The sequence below is a fragment of the Mastigoproctus giganteus genome, chromosome 12, assembly GCF_048544385.1.
Source record: "Mastigoproctus giganteus isolate SK-2022 chromosome 12, ASM4854438v1, whole genome shotgun sequence".
NCBI lineage: Eukaryota > Metazoa > Arthropoda > Arachnida > Uropygi > Thelyphonidae > Mastigoproctus > Mastigoproctus giganteus.
The window spans coordinates 165,841,042-165,857,852 of NC_143586.1; the positions used below are offsets into that span (position 1 = coordinate 165,841,042).

The 16,811-nt window shown below is 37.6% G+C and overlaps 1 protein-coding gene across 2 annotated transcripts in view; it reads left to right on the forward strand.

Moving 5' to 3' along the window:
* The first annotated feature begins 500 nt into the window (after positions 1-500).
* The window catches only part of RhoGAP100F (Rho GTPase activating protein at 100F), a 271,546-nt gene continuing 255,235 nt past the window's right edge, over positions 501-16,811 (forward strand). For both annotated transcript variants that reach the window (XM_090386878.1, XM_090386879.1), the window contains exon 1: positions 501-1,156. The gene's annotated coding sequence lies outside the window, so the exon portion shown is untranslated. The remainder of the gene's footprint in view (positions 1,157-16,811) is intronic.

The following is a 16,811-nucleotide window of genomic DNA, read 5'->3' on the forward strand; positions in this document are numbered from 1 at the left end:
GAAGCAAGGAACACGCCTGATATCTTGCAGGTCAGTAACTCTTACGTCGCTATTTGATCATAATATCTGCCACGATGATCCAACTTCTCTATAGCAACCACCTGAGATTTTTGTTTCCTCTTTTTCCTTCGCTGCGAATCAATGAATGGAAACTCAGCTTAACGTCAACTTGGGAAAACGGAACATAATAAGTATACTGTGGTTTCGCCGCTCTCCTTTGGTGTACTGTCGTTTCTCCGATCACCCCCTTAAATATCAAAGTGGCTCTGTTCCCGACTCTGCACGCTGCATCGATCCGAAGCTACAGTCGATTCTATTCTGAAGAGGGGGAAGGGAATTCCGAGTTCCCCAAGTCTCGTGGCCTTGCGTGAAAGCCGGTGACGTTATGCTGGGGAGTGTCCCTGTCCCTTAAAACGTGAGTTACTACAGGTCATTGGCCTCTACCTGGTCAAGAGCAGTGCCACGAGCATCGCGTCGAAGGCAGTTGTTTGGAGGTTTAATTTCGTAGTGCACTTAGAAATCTTCAACTGGGGAGAAAGTGTTACTTTTTACACGGGTGTGGGGGGGAATCACGGGAGCGATTCCCTCATACATCGCAGGGTAAGTGCCGAGACAGCGTCCCTTACGGAACTGCTGGAGAAGGGAGGGGGGAAATCTCACGAATACCCGGCAGCGAGATTATGTGCAAGGCGCACTGGCTACGAGCATGTGACGTAGTGGATTGTGCTTCGCGGAAAAGTTAGGTACCCGGCGTCGGGGAGAGGTAGCCATGTCACCGACCTAGGCCACCCATGGTCGGCGGACTAGGCCGGGTTCAGCCCGAAATTCTAACGCTTCCCTTGAACTGGGACCAGCAAGAACCGATGTGGTTGTGTCCAGGTACCGCCGGGGTGGGCAAGAAGCACGTTTCCAGCGCACAATTCCTTCGGGGTGGCTCTGTTGGTTTCTGTGACGAAAAGGTGGCAGCTGAGAATGGTGGATATTAGAAAAACTCCAGTTAATGAAAGTACCTTCCACACTGGGTCGTCCCCGTCTCATCATGCAATCCCATGGATGCAGCCTTGACACTACGGTGCCCCCACCTCGTTTGCCTCAGTCGGTCCTGCCCACTATGCTGTCCCGGCAAAACTGGCAAACGGGCGCAGCCACAAAGTAGGTAAGTGTATTTTTTTATTATTAATAATATTGACTATTAATTGAACCTTAAACACATCAATTTGATATTTTAATTGGGCATCACCACTTGGTTCAAAATGACTTTGATACAAATAGCATTAAATGCAAACAAAAAAAGTCAGAAACCGCTTAAATTTCTTCTAAAATTATTATTCTCTACAAATATTACACAGTAAATCAAGCGTATAACGTTTAAAGGAAGGAAAAACTTCAGCGAGGGAAGTTCGATCTGTTCCAATCATAGGACTGATGCCTGAACGATGAAGGTGGATTATCAACCCTTTGATAAAAATTTCGACGGCAATTTTCTTATTATTATAATCCAACTGAAACTGAGCAGCTCTGGAGGGTTTGTTCAGTCACTTTACCAAAAAGTGACAAAAATACTTCTTTATGGAAGAACCAGATTGATAATTCAGTTTCTATCTCCAATAATTGGCACGATTCGATATTCTGGCGTATACCAAAAACTGTTCAGTACGTTTCGTGATACTGGCGAAATTTCCGAAGCAAGCAAGCAGGAAGAAGAAATGGGGAGAGTTTAATGTTTCTTATGCAATCCAATGAGTGCGAGGATCGATAACGCAACTTTGCATTGAATGTTCAACGCGAACCGCTAAGATTTTTTTTAAATGTGTTATCGCTACTTCCCTTACGAAATATTGAGTAAAAATTCCGGAAAAGTCTCGCCTTAGCGTTAAGGTGTAAGGGTTGGACATCGCACTGATAAATAAGTACCTGCTCTACAACTAAGAAGATTACACGCTTGGGTTCACTGTGTATGCGCGTGCGTGTGCGCAGGAGTGTGTAAGAGCGACATAGTAAAATGCGTAAGCAGGAAGAGAAAGCGTGCATTTTAATCAAATTTATATTTTATTTGCTTTTTAAATGTAGGTTCACCTTCATTCATTACACTAATTACTTCTTCGCGCTTTGCATCAGGGGCGCAATTTTAAATAGCATCTATAATATGCTATTTAAAATAATTAAATATCTGTTTTACAGTGGATAATGGTGGAATAAAAGAAATGCTAGTAATATGAATTCAGAGAGAGAGAGAGAGAGTACTTTTTCTCACACTCTACAAATCAACTCTTTCTAGAGCTATACGCTTTTACGGTTATAATATTCCACACTATTTAACACCTGTTCTGATCATCAGAAAGAGATGAGTGCATTGTGAAAGATCTCTAAATCCTTCCGTCTTAAAGGCGTGTTCTCTTTCTCTCTCTCATATGAAGAAGTGCACCAAAGTATTATTCTATTGAACCCTTTAAAACATTTAATCTACTCCGAGCTGAGCTAGAATTTTCACAATTACACAGTGCATTATTCAAGTATTTTCACAATGACTTCTGTGATGCTCCCTCTCCCCTTTTTTCCATATTGAAAAAAAAAAAAAGGGGAGAGGAGATGGAACCAATCTTGCATTGTTAACACTGTTTATATAATCCCTTTAATCCTACTTTTAAATATATTACTGCCTAGCAACCATTTACTGATAATCAATGAAGAAGTTTTCTTCCAAATAATGCACTTTTTTTCTAATCCCAATAAACAAATCCTTCATATATTCTCTTTAGCGAAATTTATGCATATATTTTACTTTTTTGAACTTGTATCCTCCTTTGAACCAACATCTTTGAACAGCTGCTTGGTAATCGTTGTCGAACAGAAGGTGAATTTCCTTAAATTTCCTTTCAATTAAATCACAAAGCATGCGACAAGATTCACCCAGGCCCTCTGCTGTTTACATCATAATAATCGCTCTGTCCTGATAATATTGAATGGTAACTGCTTTCGGATGCCTTTAAGGTCTGCAAAGTCATTCATCCTTTTACAGAACTTAAAATCACATCTTTCATTCCCCTCTCTGGTCGCGTACAAGCATGTTTCGAAATCATTCGAAATATAAATAACAGCTGCTGCAATAGTTAACCATCCCCCACGTTTTCTAAACAGTGATAAAGCGACTACCACCTACAAAGAATAACAAAGAATAATAATAGCCAGTTCTTTTTCATTAATTCATTTGATCGTCACTGCATTTATATCTCTCCACAAGAAGGGGCCGTATTCGATTTTTTATTAGATATGGACTATTCTTGTCTCTGGCTTTCTTCTTGGTGTCTTAGGAGAATTTCTCACGATACCCTTTCTGTTTATAATGTTATTAATTCCATCAAAGAACTCCCATACATGTCGCCGAAATTCTTTTCACACTATTTGTTCCTCGCACTAACTACTTAGGAACTATTCTCTTAATCTGTTTTTCGCAGGAAGATAAAGCATCGCACTGACTTTGCTCCTAGCCACTCTAAGAAAATACATTTTTAAATTATTTTTTTCTGTTTTTTAAGTTTTATATTGTGCCGTGCTTCTATACATCGATACTACAGCATGCCTATTACGGACAGCAGATTTTATGTAGACCACTTAAACTGAATAATACATACTTAACTTGAGGATTTATTTTGTACAGCAATCGGAAGTATACTATTACGAGGAGTGGTCTGCACTACTTCTCAATACCATAGTATACTTTAAAAAAATAAAGTCCTATACCTCCAAAAACAATCAAACACAGAAAAACTGTATTGTTAAATATAAGCTATTAGTGGTTGCTATATAATAAAAATAAAAGAATACGACAACAGATCTGCAAGGATTGCTTCCAGTAGATTTTCCTCTATAAATTTATAATGAAATGAAAAATACTAATTTCTGATTCTGGTAACGTTAATTACTAATATCTAGCCCAATTTCTACAGATATTAGGAAAGAGAAAATGATATTTCTTACTAAATCCGAAACTTGAAGTAGTAGGGAAAATCATGGAGACAATGATCAAAGTTGGAATTCAGGACATTTAGATAGAAATGGAATTCTGAAAGATACTCAGCATGGTTTTGTAAAGGGAAAATCATGTTTAACTAATCTGGTTAGCTATTTTGACAGGGTCACTCAAGAGCTGGACTTGGGGAATAATTTCGACATTGTTTATTTGGATTTCAGCAAAGCACTTGATTCAGTCCCACAAGAGCAGTTATTTTATAAGCTGGAACAGGTGGGAATCACAGGGAAAATCCTTAGATGGATAGCAGGATGGCTTCAGGGCAGGGGACAGAGGGTTGTGATTGGTTGGTTATTCCCCAGATTGGGTTGATGTAAGAAGTGGGGTTCCCCAAGGGTCAGTTTAGGACCACTGCTGTTTTTGATTTTCATAAATGACATCGATGAAGGGATAGAGGGCATGATGTCTAAATTTGCAGATGATGTAAAGCTTGGTAGGATAGTTAATGATCGCCGCCAAGCAGAGCTTCTTCAGAGTGACCTAAGATAGACTTCAGGGATGGTCAGAAAAATGGCAGCTCTTCTTTAATCCAGCAAAGTGTAAGGTATTGCACTTGGGGAACAGTAACCCCAAAATAACTTATACACTTGGAGGAGTTGAACTAAACCGGTAGTGGAGGAAAGACTTGGGTATTACGATACGGTCAGAGATGAAGTTCTCTGAGCACTGTAGACAGGTTGCAAGATATGCCCATATTGTCCTATCGATAATTTATCGAACAATCGCTAGTAGAGATAAGGACGTCATAATCCTATTATATAAAGCTATTGTAAGACCACACTTGGAATACTGTGTTCAGGTATTGAGACCGCACCTAAAGAAAGAAAGACACTGTGCTTCTTTGAAAGGGTCCAGAGACTGGTATTTTGCCTGGTGAGATCGGAAAAAGGGCGTCCATATGAGAAAAGACTTCGAATATGTGGGTTGAAGCGCTTGGAAACTAGGTAATTTAGAGGAGACTTGATTGAGGTGTTTAAGGCTCTGAGAGGCATAAGCAAAATGAATAAGGACGAAATTTTCAAGGTTATAAATGATTCTAGAACTAGGGGCCATAATTTCAAGTTACGGGAGGAGTTGTTTAGACTGGATTTCAGAAGTTTTATTTTAGCCATCGAGTTATAAATTACTGGAATAAGTTAGTTGCCTACATGGAGGTGGCAGAGGTTGATAATTTGGGTACATTCAAAGGTCAGCTGGATAATTACCTACGGGAGGAGGGAAACGCATAGGTTGTCCATTTTCCTTTTCTCTTATTAATTATTATTATATATATTTTTAATTTTCTTCTTATCACCTTATTTTTTTGGCTGGTGCAGCATAAGCCATAGGTTTCCATGCACCATGTAGCCATTGCTAATACTTTGCGACAAACAAACATGACTGTAATCAAACAATAACAAATAGAATCAAAGAAAAATCTTCACTTTAGCTTCACAAGAAGCTAAAAGGTGGATTTTTGATTATCTTATGGAACTGTTTATCCAACAGGACAAGGATCATGAAAAGCGAATCCTGTCTAACAGTATACAAAATACATTTCACGCCAATGGAAATACAGTCCTGCTGCTCATCCATATTTAATATTTTGTTATTCCGTGCCATTTTGATGAAGAATGTAAACAGGTTTACATTTTCTTTAAATCTTCAATACATTCAAAATCTATACGTATTTTATTCATATAAAAATTCGTGTTTATTTGATATCTGAATGAAGATTAATAAACCAGTAAAATTTTGGTTTGTTATATCCGTAAATTGCGTGTAGTCAAGAGTGCGTGTTAAACAGATCATAAAATTACAAAAGCCAGCAAGCGAAGTCACACTGCTAACTGTGTCCTGTTAGCCTGTGTGAGGCAACCATATGTGACCTGTTAGATATATAAATAAATATAAGCCGTCCGTCAGATTAGCATTACATGGATTAATACCAAAGGAGTATTCTTCTAGTGAATCTAGAAGAATACACGTTCTGTTCAAAAGGGTAGGATGTGGTAACAGCGTATGATCTTTTTTTTTTTTTTTTTTTTTTTGCCCGATAGCTCAAGTTTTTGCGATTTAATCCACTCGTCTGAGAATGTAAATACGTATAGAGCTTGAGAGAGAAATCCAGAAGAACCAGAGTGTTAACAAGTATTAACAATAAAGATAATAAATTAGGAATCCCTGTTCATTTTAGTATGTATCCGGCCCAAAAATCATTAACTTTCCGTTTAAGCTGATGACATAAAATGATACTCAATAGGAGGGATGATTAAAAAGACAGACAAATTACAAACATAGAATGTTGTTTTATCGAGATTATGATGGTTCCTTTTCGTTATAACTTCATCTAGTTCAATACACTTGACCCATCTCTCCATAAATTTCTACACACATTTTAGGATATCCTGGGTGGCATTTATTGGCCTAATGTCCGACAGAAAATATTGACCAAAATTTTTAGTTCATTTCCCCCCCGCACCTTAGCTCAGCTTAGGAAATAAGTCACAAGGGGCGAAATCTAAACTATAGGAGGTGGGAGAAACTACTTTAATGCTTAACCCATGCTGTTTCCTCAACAGTTGAGGTTGTGTGCACTCTTTGCATTACTGTGATACAGTACCAATCCAGAAGCTACTTTTTCAAATCAGGTCTTTTTTCTACATTTTTTTTTTCGTATCGAAAAGGCTATGATCACACGTTTGCCACAGCTAGTTCCTTCTTTGGAGACGGAAGATGTGCTACGCTCCTGCTGCCAACATTGGTTTGATAATTCTGTGACTCATATCCAGTGATTATTCTGCTAAAAAATCATTTTTCTGATATTGGTAGGCGTCTTTTGAGGCGAACACAGATGTCGATTCTACAAACCTTTGTTCAGGAGTAAGAGGTCAAGGGTCCAATGTGAACAAAACATGAGTCAATCTTAAATGGTCTTTCAAAATACTTTGTGAGCCCTACCATTTGCTAACTGTCATCTGTCTTCAAGAAAGATAGCAGATGGTGTGGCAAAAATCACATCAATTATTGATGTTATTGAATGTCCTGGGATAGCGTAATTTTCTGTGCTAGTTGCTCCATCTTTGACCTCTCTATACCATCTAAATATACAGTGTGATCTGTCCACAGACTTTGCAAAAGTTCTATTTCTGTTGATGTTTTGGTTAGAACATTTTCATTTCATACTGTGCTGTTTGTTCATTATTTTCCTTCTGGGTATGTTCGCTCTGTGAACCCTGTTCGAGTTTTTGCTGGTTTTTCAGAAATCATTGAAGACAAGCTACAAAAAAATGCTATAGTTGAATATCTGATAGCTTAAAATGTCCTATGCTCTATAAATAACAAACCTTTCTTGCTTATTATAAAAGACAACATACGGGCGGCTTCTTCACGCATAACTAAAATAAATTAATACAAGGTTTATACTGCTGGTCAAAATTGTTTCTGGAGTAGAAAGTCACAGAGATCTGCAAGAGCTTCTGTTGTTTCCAAGTACAATAGAAGTTACAAAAAGAACCTATGCCGCCTGGAATTCATATGGACGTTTATTCGAGTTCAAAAATTGCACCTCAGTGTGAGGATTATTCTAGTTATAATTTATACATTAAGTTTATAAGCTAAACATCAGGGAAAAGTGTGCATTTTGTACCTAGATATTCTGTAATGTTCACGTAGCGCTGCATACTTTAAATATCACTTGTGCTATTTTATTATAATAAACTAGTGGAATGATATCCAGTAATCGTTCTTGAAAAAAAGTACTCACTGTACACTAATCGCTCATAATTTTTTTTAGTATTCACAGTTTTCTTTGTTTAGTTTTTTAAAAGACTGAAAGCAGGTAATGAGACTCGGATCTTCCATTATAACCCTTATTCTAAATTCTGTGGAATGGACACACCAGTCATCTCTAATATAATTTTGGGGTAGAGAAGTCACAATTTTGGTTGATTTTTAGAGAAAGGTCTCACTATAAATAACGAAAGATATTCCCAAACACTATAAAGACTATTAAATATAAGCTTAATAGTCTTTATAGTGTTTTTTAGTCTTTATAAGCATAAGCTTAATAGGGCTGGAAAAAAAAAAAAACAGGACACCAAATCACATAACATTAAAATAATTACAGGCCACACATTGCCTATGCGATTCGGATTAAATTTGCAAACCGAGGTTAGAGGGTATTGCCTCATCCTGCATATAGCTCGGACTTGGCAACCCGATTTTTTTTTTCTATTTGAATATGAAAAGATATCTTCGTGGAAAACCTTTTGTTTTTTCAATGATGAGAAGCTGAAAAAGGCAGGCGACAGACTGGCTTCAACGGCATAGTCCATCTTTTAACCGTAGTGCATAGGTGAGTCGGAAATAAATGCCTGGATAAAGGAAAGAAATATGGCCGAAATGCGTTTTAAACAAGGTGGATACATAAAATTTAATGTATACAGGCTTCCCAGTATTTGTTTAATTCATGACATAAATTTAAACGTTGTATCTACTGGCAGTCTATAAGTGGTGTCTCTTTGACATTACTTATAAACCGACACTCGTATATCCCGCATATTTGGAGGATATGCCCAATGATGCCATTAATCCAGTGCCACTAGGTATTGAAGCTGGCGGGACCAGCAAAGTCAGTTGTTTCACTTCTTAGAGAGGAAGAGAAGAGGTCAAAAATTACAGAACGGGGAAAGGTCAATCTAGAATGAGGGTCCGTTCCCCAGGAAAAGGCTTTACTGTTGATGTAGTTCATAGCTTTCTCTGGTTTGAAGTGGTCAACTAAAGATATTCATTGACCTGCCTCTGCTCGAGCTCAACAAATGCCTGAGTAAGGATTTTCTGCACTTTCGCCATGCAGAAGATAACCAGTTTCTTTGCATCAACATATATTTGTAAATAGGCCTTCTCCACGACGAAACTGAATGAAGATCGGTTGGGAAATACAATCAGTAGCTGATGCTCATCTAACGAGACAAGGTAAGAGTGGCATCTTCGAGGTTGGAACCAGACGTTTACAAAGTAATGCAATTATCAGCTCTGTATTTCTCATTAACTCCAATAAACGAGCTCTCTTGAAATAACTTTCAGTTACCCCAACCATTAATTAATAATGCCAAGCAGCTGAAATTCACATTGAATTGCAGCTCTGTTAAAAATGTTCCTGTTCATGCTGTCCGCAAACTACAAAGTTTGAGCAGCCCTCTTTTAAATTATTGGTCTCTAAATATATACTATTGTAACTTCTCTTTCACTATGTTACACCCATAGTAAAGTTACCATGCATTTTTTTAACTTTAAAAATCGCCACACTATCTGATGTCAACACGAAAGCTGTTTCTTGTGTTGAAAGGTGATAAGCCTTGGAACGGCAGTGATAACTTGCTTTGATTTTTCAGTCACTTAGCAACTGGTTTTCCTACATTAACTGCAATGTTTGTTAATCTGGTTCACAGTTCGTGCAGGAAAGAAAACTTTACAGTACAAGCGTTAGGTTTACTATTGAATAACTTTTTTTCTTTTTCAATTTAAGCAATCATTTCCATTCCAACGATACTGACGGTTTCCACAACACGTCGTCTTAAATTTTTTTTTTTAAGTTGGGCTTAATGTAAAATTTGGCTGTTGGTTGGTCTAATCCTGCTGTGACCTCCAGTTAAATAACTTTCGATTACTTCAGTAATCTTCCATTCTCTTAGTTTCGCAGGATCTTTTTATTAGGCTAGATATTTCTGTCTCTTATTATCAGTTCTAAAATGTTGCATCTGATCTGTAATCTGTGTTTTTATTTATTACTCAACCCTGTTCCATTTTATCTGCTTTCATTGTTAAAATATTACCCTTATGTATACTTTATAATATATAACTCCAATTATTCGTCACCTGTGCAACACTCCTTTCTTGATATAAAGATATTTTGGGAGTAAATTTAAAGAGAATGGATTTTTGAAAAGCATGCATAAATCGGAGTGTAGCCTGTTATTAGTTTAATACTGGATCTCATTTAGCAAGAAATTTACGCAATCTTGGTTGAAACAATGGATACAATAGGGCTGAAAGTATTTAACAAATTGAAAGCATCTGATAAAACGAAATAAAAGAAAACTAGAAAGAGCTATGATATTTCAGTCCATTTAGAACAGTGAGCATTCTCTGTAGAAAACAGGCACAGCTGCATTAATCCCTAATTCGCAGTTATGAATACCTTCCCCCGTAGCTCAATAGGTTAAAATTTGATAAGTACTTTCGGTGCTCGCGAATTGGCTGTTGAGTAGCAAGGTTGGTACAGAGATACCTTCACAAAGCACGCTGGATATACGAAGTGTGTGGATAACAAAAAGAGACAGGTCCTCCCCACAACTGTAATTACTACTGCCGGTGTGGGGAAAGAAATGAGGGAAGCCTGCTCTACAGGGGTATCCGGCGGGTCCCTGCAACAAAGCCGCTAATCTCGCTTTCTTATTGTAAAGACGGCAACCCATCAATCAGTCGGTCGGTTAATCAATGGACAGAGAGCAGAGATGTCACTCCCCACGCACATAAATAATGTTGTCCGAGTCACGAAACATATTTCGAGACATATCGAGCCGTGGAAGATTTTTCCTGGGGCAACTGAACACGAATCGTGGATATCATGTGGCAATCTGAAAGCCAATAGAGTGTGAAACTGTAAACTGCTTGAATGACCTTAAAATATTAATTGAAATTCATGCTGAGAACTCCCCATTTGGAAAATTCTGGTGTAAACAGTAACAACAGAAAGAATACTCACCGAAAATTAATTCGCTAGTAATGTCTTTTTAGTAGTATAAGTTTGAGACAGAAAAAATCGTTTCAATTATCATATCATGAATTTAAGAATAATACGCTTAAAACTAGTTCCAGCATTCAGAGACATTGCAATTATTCTAGTCAGAACACCAAGAGAATGCATAAGTAGAGTACTATTTCATTAATTTTATACAACATTCAGTTTCTAAATTGATATCGTTAAATACAATCTAACTCATTCAATTAATTTAAAAGCATTATTATGCATTTTCTTCAGAATTTTAACTAACAATTGGGGATTTCTGAGATCTCAATTGAGAAAATGTAGTGGAAGGAGTAGATTAATGCTACAATTCATTTCATACCTTTGTGGAAATCGAGACAGATGATTAAAGAATTTGCCAAACTGCCGCAGAAACGATTAAAGAAATCCTGTTCATTATATGAAGCAGTTTGCATTCAGGTTATATAGAGGATGAGACAGGTTTCTTCAAAGGACAGACAACCATCCATCTTTTAAAGTCCGTCAGATCACTTCCATTGCCCATGTAGATCAGATACTTCGCATGTACAGCATGATATGAATTTGCACATACATACGGAGTCATCACATGACTCCGTATGTATACCATCTAATTACAATAAAACTAGGTATCATTTGAAAGGGACATATTCGTCAACTCACCTTTCGGAATCCAATTGGTGAACTGGTTTATATGACCTTATTTTGATGAAAGCGTTTTCTCTTTTTCAAACAGGAAAACTAAATCTCGGTTTTCCGTCTTATTAGAAGAGTCACTGAGAAATTCCCGTTAAAGGTCACACCCTAATCTTTATTTCCAAGTTCAGCCACGATATACGACTTTCATGTTCTTGAAGCACAGGAGCTGCACAGAGACCGATAATCCTACAGCATAAATATTGACTAGGTTGAAATAAGACCAAACGTTCAGGCACGCTGAAATACTGTATATTGAAACATTAAGACCTTAAATTACTTGGAGATATACTGAAGCAAATAAAATGACTTAAGATAAATGAAATAATTTCAGTAATTCAAATGAACGTTGAAGAAAAAAGATTATTTTCTTCACCTACTAGAAAATAATATAAAGCAGTACTCTTATATAGGATCAAAAAGGAAGCTATAAACATTCATATTGTGCAGTACTTTTAGAAAATTGTGATCTGTTTGTACCGGTAATGTCTGGGTTTTTTGGCTAATGAATTATCATTAACGAAGCATAAGAGGAAGAAGAATTTATTAAAGACAGGCATGTTCGTGATTCTCAAATCTTCTCCCAAGAACGGTTGAATTTTCATTTCCTCTTTGGAATACATACAAGTTAACTAAAATGATTATGTGGTACAACTTCAAAAGCATTTGCGAATTATCGCACCAAAGGAAGACTGGACCCTTCTACAACCAGTTATACTCCAATTTCAGATTATATTCACTTTAAACTCGCAGTTGTTCTAAATCTCAAGTTATATGAAATCTGCACAGAATGTATTCTGACACTAAAAGACAGTCTCCATATTCCACATTAGGAATATGGAGACTGTCTTTTACTACAATTTGGCAACAAACAACATTCTGCTCAAGACAATTTTTGCCTGCCTGATGAGCGCTCAAGTTGGATTTAACTGAAAGCTAAAAAAAGTGCATTCAAGTTGCTCACAAATTTCTGGAGGCATAAATAACATCGTCAGTTTTTCTCGATCGCCAGAGGTCACATTCTCACCTGTTTCTCTTGTAGTCTCACAGAAACCACGTCTTACGATTCTGCTAATTTCTAATAGGAACTGTCAGTACTTCTTTAGTCTGCTGAAGAGCGGAAATAGATTTTTCCAGCTAATATACACCAGCCCCAGTTGATAATTGTCTTCAATCTTGACCACAACATTGTGACGAGAAGCAACTTATTCTGCATAAATTTGATGTTAAATGAACTCACAGTCACAGCACTTTTGAATATCAGCGTAAATCCACCCAAAGCTGTAAAGTGTTTTGAAAATACTACGATTAAATAATGTAAGGAGTAAACTTTTTTCGCTCTGTAATTTTTTGATCTGTCTCTCCTTTTGTACTGGCAACCATCCTGTTATTAACCATAAAATTGATTCTCCTAAACAATTATAAACTAAAAACATTTCCCGAGACCAGACTTTACATGGATTGAGGTCAAGTTAGTAAAGTGGTCAGGTGCTTCGAAAACACCGAGTGAAATTATGCTGTTGTTAATAAAACGTCGTGAAGCTATTGTCTCTAGACGAGCAATACGAGGCGGGGAGGAGGATATTCTGCATGATGAAATTTGTGTGCAAGCAACTGCGTTCTTGGCGAACAGTAATAACACGATCTTGTAAGCAACTGGTAATGACGATTAACGTACATTTAACGACGGATAATTCTCAAAGCATAATCTTTTGAAAAAAAAAAATAAATTTCGGAGAATATTCTTTACGGTCACGGGCTCTTGATGCTGAATCTCATCGAAAAAGAACAGCCCGATGAAGAAATAAACTGTGCATCGGCACGTGAGAATTGGAATCACATTTTGAACATAACCTGCACCGGACCTTCTCCATATCTGATAATTAATGACGTTGAATGGTTGGAAATGTTCAACGGCCACGTTTCATCCAGCTCCATCCTATCGAGAGCTGTGAGTGCAGACAAGTAAGTTCATGCGGACCACTTGGTGTTAGATGCTGCACCACATGCATTTCGGACTATTGTCCACTGTCGCAAAAATGTTCTAGCACTCTGATATCTTTCTACAGCCTCGGTCACAACGGCACTTGTTCTCTTCGACAACAGGAGCCGCAGCTGGTGATCGTCCCTGTTATGAAGCACACAACACAGCACACTTGCAACCCCCCTCTTGAGAAAGAGAGAGGTCCTCTTTTCAATTTATTTCACGTATTAAATATAGACGTTTCTCGTGCTCTGAGCGACTTTACTAGGAAGGCACCAGCTTTCAAGTCAGATCCTGTACTTATTCAAGAACAACTGCTATAGTATATAGATTGGTGCTTTACATCGGCTCTCTCAGGAACAGTAGCCGAGTTCGTCAGTCACGAGCGAGAGGTTGCATAACTTTTCTCTCCCGAAAACGTGTTTTTTTTTTTTTTTCATTCCGCGCAATGAACAGGCCAACCACAATACAGTAAATTTACAGACATGTTAAATTGATCGATATGAGCAAGCTTCGATTACCATGTTTACAATAATTTATATGTAATGTTTTGGATATAAATTTAATATGCTTTCCCGGCGATGTGCACTTAAAACCTGCGCACGATGTCAATGTACATTTTTACGTTCATCTGATGCATGCAGAAAATTTCTTGAAGAAGGAAAGAGTGCCACTATTTCCTTTGTTTCTCCGGTCAAATGTGTTTTCAAGGTAACCATCGTAGCTTTTTAACTGTTTCTACACCGATTAAATGGAATAGCTCAATTGATCTCGCGAAACGTACGTTTATTTAATTACAGTTATATTTATTTAATCGCCACCAATTCTCTTTGCTTGATGTAATTAAGTTACTTAGCATTGTGTTCATCCAGTAGAATGAATTCTTTGGCAATGTAGCAGGAAGTATCCTCTTTCCAGCTAACAATATTTAGATCTCAGACCTAAGTGACACCTTTGCAAACTCACATTAAAGAATAAATACGCAGGGGCCAGTTGTACTTGATAAAATCAGTTACTACGCAGGAGGAACAGCACATATCAACAGATCATTTTTATTTTGTATTCCGTTCAAGCAAGTCAACCATAAATGGTAAATATATCAGTTAAGTGTGCAATTTTGCATAAGCAATTTGTATTTGTGGTAAACTGTATAAGCGGAATAAAAATCACTTTTCTTTTAAAAATAACTTAGAATGTCTGTTGTAGTGGTCACGGACTCAGAAAATGAGATTTTTGAAAACTGGGTCAATCAGAAAAATCACAATTTTCATATGTTCAGTCTAAACAAACAAGTAATATCCCAAATACTAAGAAGTATTGCGTGTCTGTATATACACGATTCAATCAGATGATCAATAGATGAAAATATTTCGTCTATTGTCAATCTCATTATGTATATGGAGTCAGTATCGGATGGTCTTCCCACTGGCTAGACGGATGGGGATTCTGAGTATATCCATAAACAGGAGTATTCTCGGACTGATTTGCATGTTTCGAGATAAGAAACCAGGATTAAATCTCGGACAATGGCGGACTGGTAAATATAAGCGGTATCCTCAAGTAATCTGGGCTAAACCTCTATATGACAGCGGCTTCATTTTGGGATTTGGAGTCCGGCCTGCCGAGAATCTCCCGGTGAACCCCTCCCCGTCACTGATCTCATGAAAGGAGTGACTAGATCTCAAACACCGACTTTAACAAACATATCTAGGGGGAAGTATTTTTTGCTGTTTCACCTTATGACAATAGACGTATTTGTTCCATTGCTAGCGCAACTCAACTTACCTTTAATTTTCTTGTTCCGGAATTAACTAAAATTCCTTTTCATCTTCGACAATGCATTGCAACTGGTCTTTGAAAGCATGTTCTTTCTGAGATTAACGGCTTCACGTCATTACTTGAAACCATTGCTTTCTTTTATAGCTGAATAAGTCCTGCAAAGAGCTCGAGAAACGCTTCTGTCCTTTGAGTTAGAACAGAAACGACAAACCAGCAGCCAGTTTTTCTTTACTTTAAGTGTTTTTGCTAATAAATGTCTTGATGCATAAAGAGTGGCTAATATGAAATTATATGATAGAAATAACAGCGATTCAGGGGGAGGAGTTATGCATAAGTCATCAGATCTCCTACCATGTTTTTTTTTTTATATATTCACCCTACTTTCATCCCATCCCCCAAATCACCACCCGTTAACTTTTAGGCGGTCTATACTGAAGTCCCCTTGCTGTCTCAAACACTCCTATGTGTCAAGTAGCGGGAGACGTTCACCCAGACGTTACCGGCGGTGAAATCACCTCCTGGTCAGTGCTCCTACACTTCTGGCACACTGCCAAGATGCAGAGGCTAAACTAACATCGTTCTGAAGAAGGCTAATGACGGAAGCGCGTACAGAGAGCCGTGTGAATGTAACTGGAGAAGTAGTGGTTTCTCTGCTGGAGAGGTTCCGCCATTAGATGCGTTCCGTTTTTTACGGTATACCTCAGTATGGTCGAGAAAGAAGTACGGTAAATGCTCAAGTGGAAACGGGAAAGAATGAATGGGAAAGCTTTAGAATACTTACCTTAACGATTAAAGTGTAAAATATGTCCGTTATTTGGATTAAGAAGTTGACGGGTAACGATGGTTACGGATGGCTCGCCAACGTGCATCTGAAATTAAAGGCGGTGGAAAGGCAGTTGCTTTCAAACCTCTGCAAGGTGTTGGAATCCTCGCGCCTAGAAGCTTAAAAAACAAAAGAAAAAAAAAATCCAGACAGCCAAAAAAAAAAAAAAAACCGCTTGTAAACGTAAAAATTAGCTAAGTGAATAAAACCAGATATGTTCAGAAAAAAATTAAACGTTTTGAATTGCAATTTGCGAGCGATATACTATGAAATCCTTCAAAATTTCGTATCGATTTGGATACATGAATCGATAACGCAGGATTTCGCATATTAAATTTTCTTAATTTGAGATCAGATTACTAAATACGAGTATATCCCCGTGATAAATCACAAGCTTGTCAATTAAATATCTCCCCACTTGTGCACAATTCCAACTGTTACCAGGACCCATCCATGAATTTACAGGCCCATGGACAAATCCATATACCCCCCCCCCCCCGCTCTAAAAGTTCGGCTTCCCCTTCAAAGATTTTTCCTACCGTCGCAAAATCTCAATACTTGGGTGTCCTGACCGTTAGATACATCGAAGCAGATTAAATATGGCTACAAATATTTCTTAATCTACCAAACTTAATAGCCACGACACATTTCAATATTGCAAATACAGCAACGCTTTTCTACCTTTCCTTAGCCCATCTGCAAACAAATTTTCCACAGAATACAAAAACTT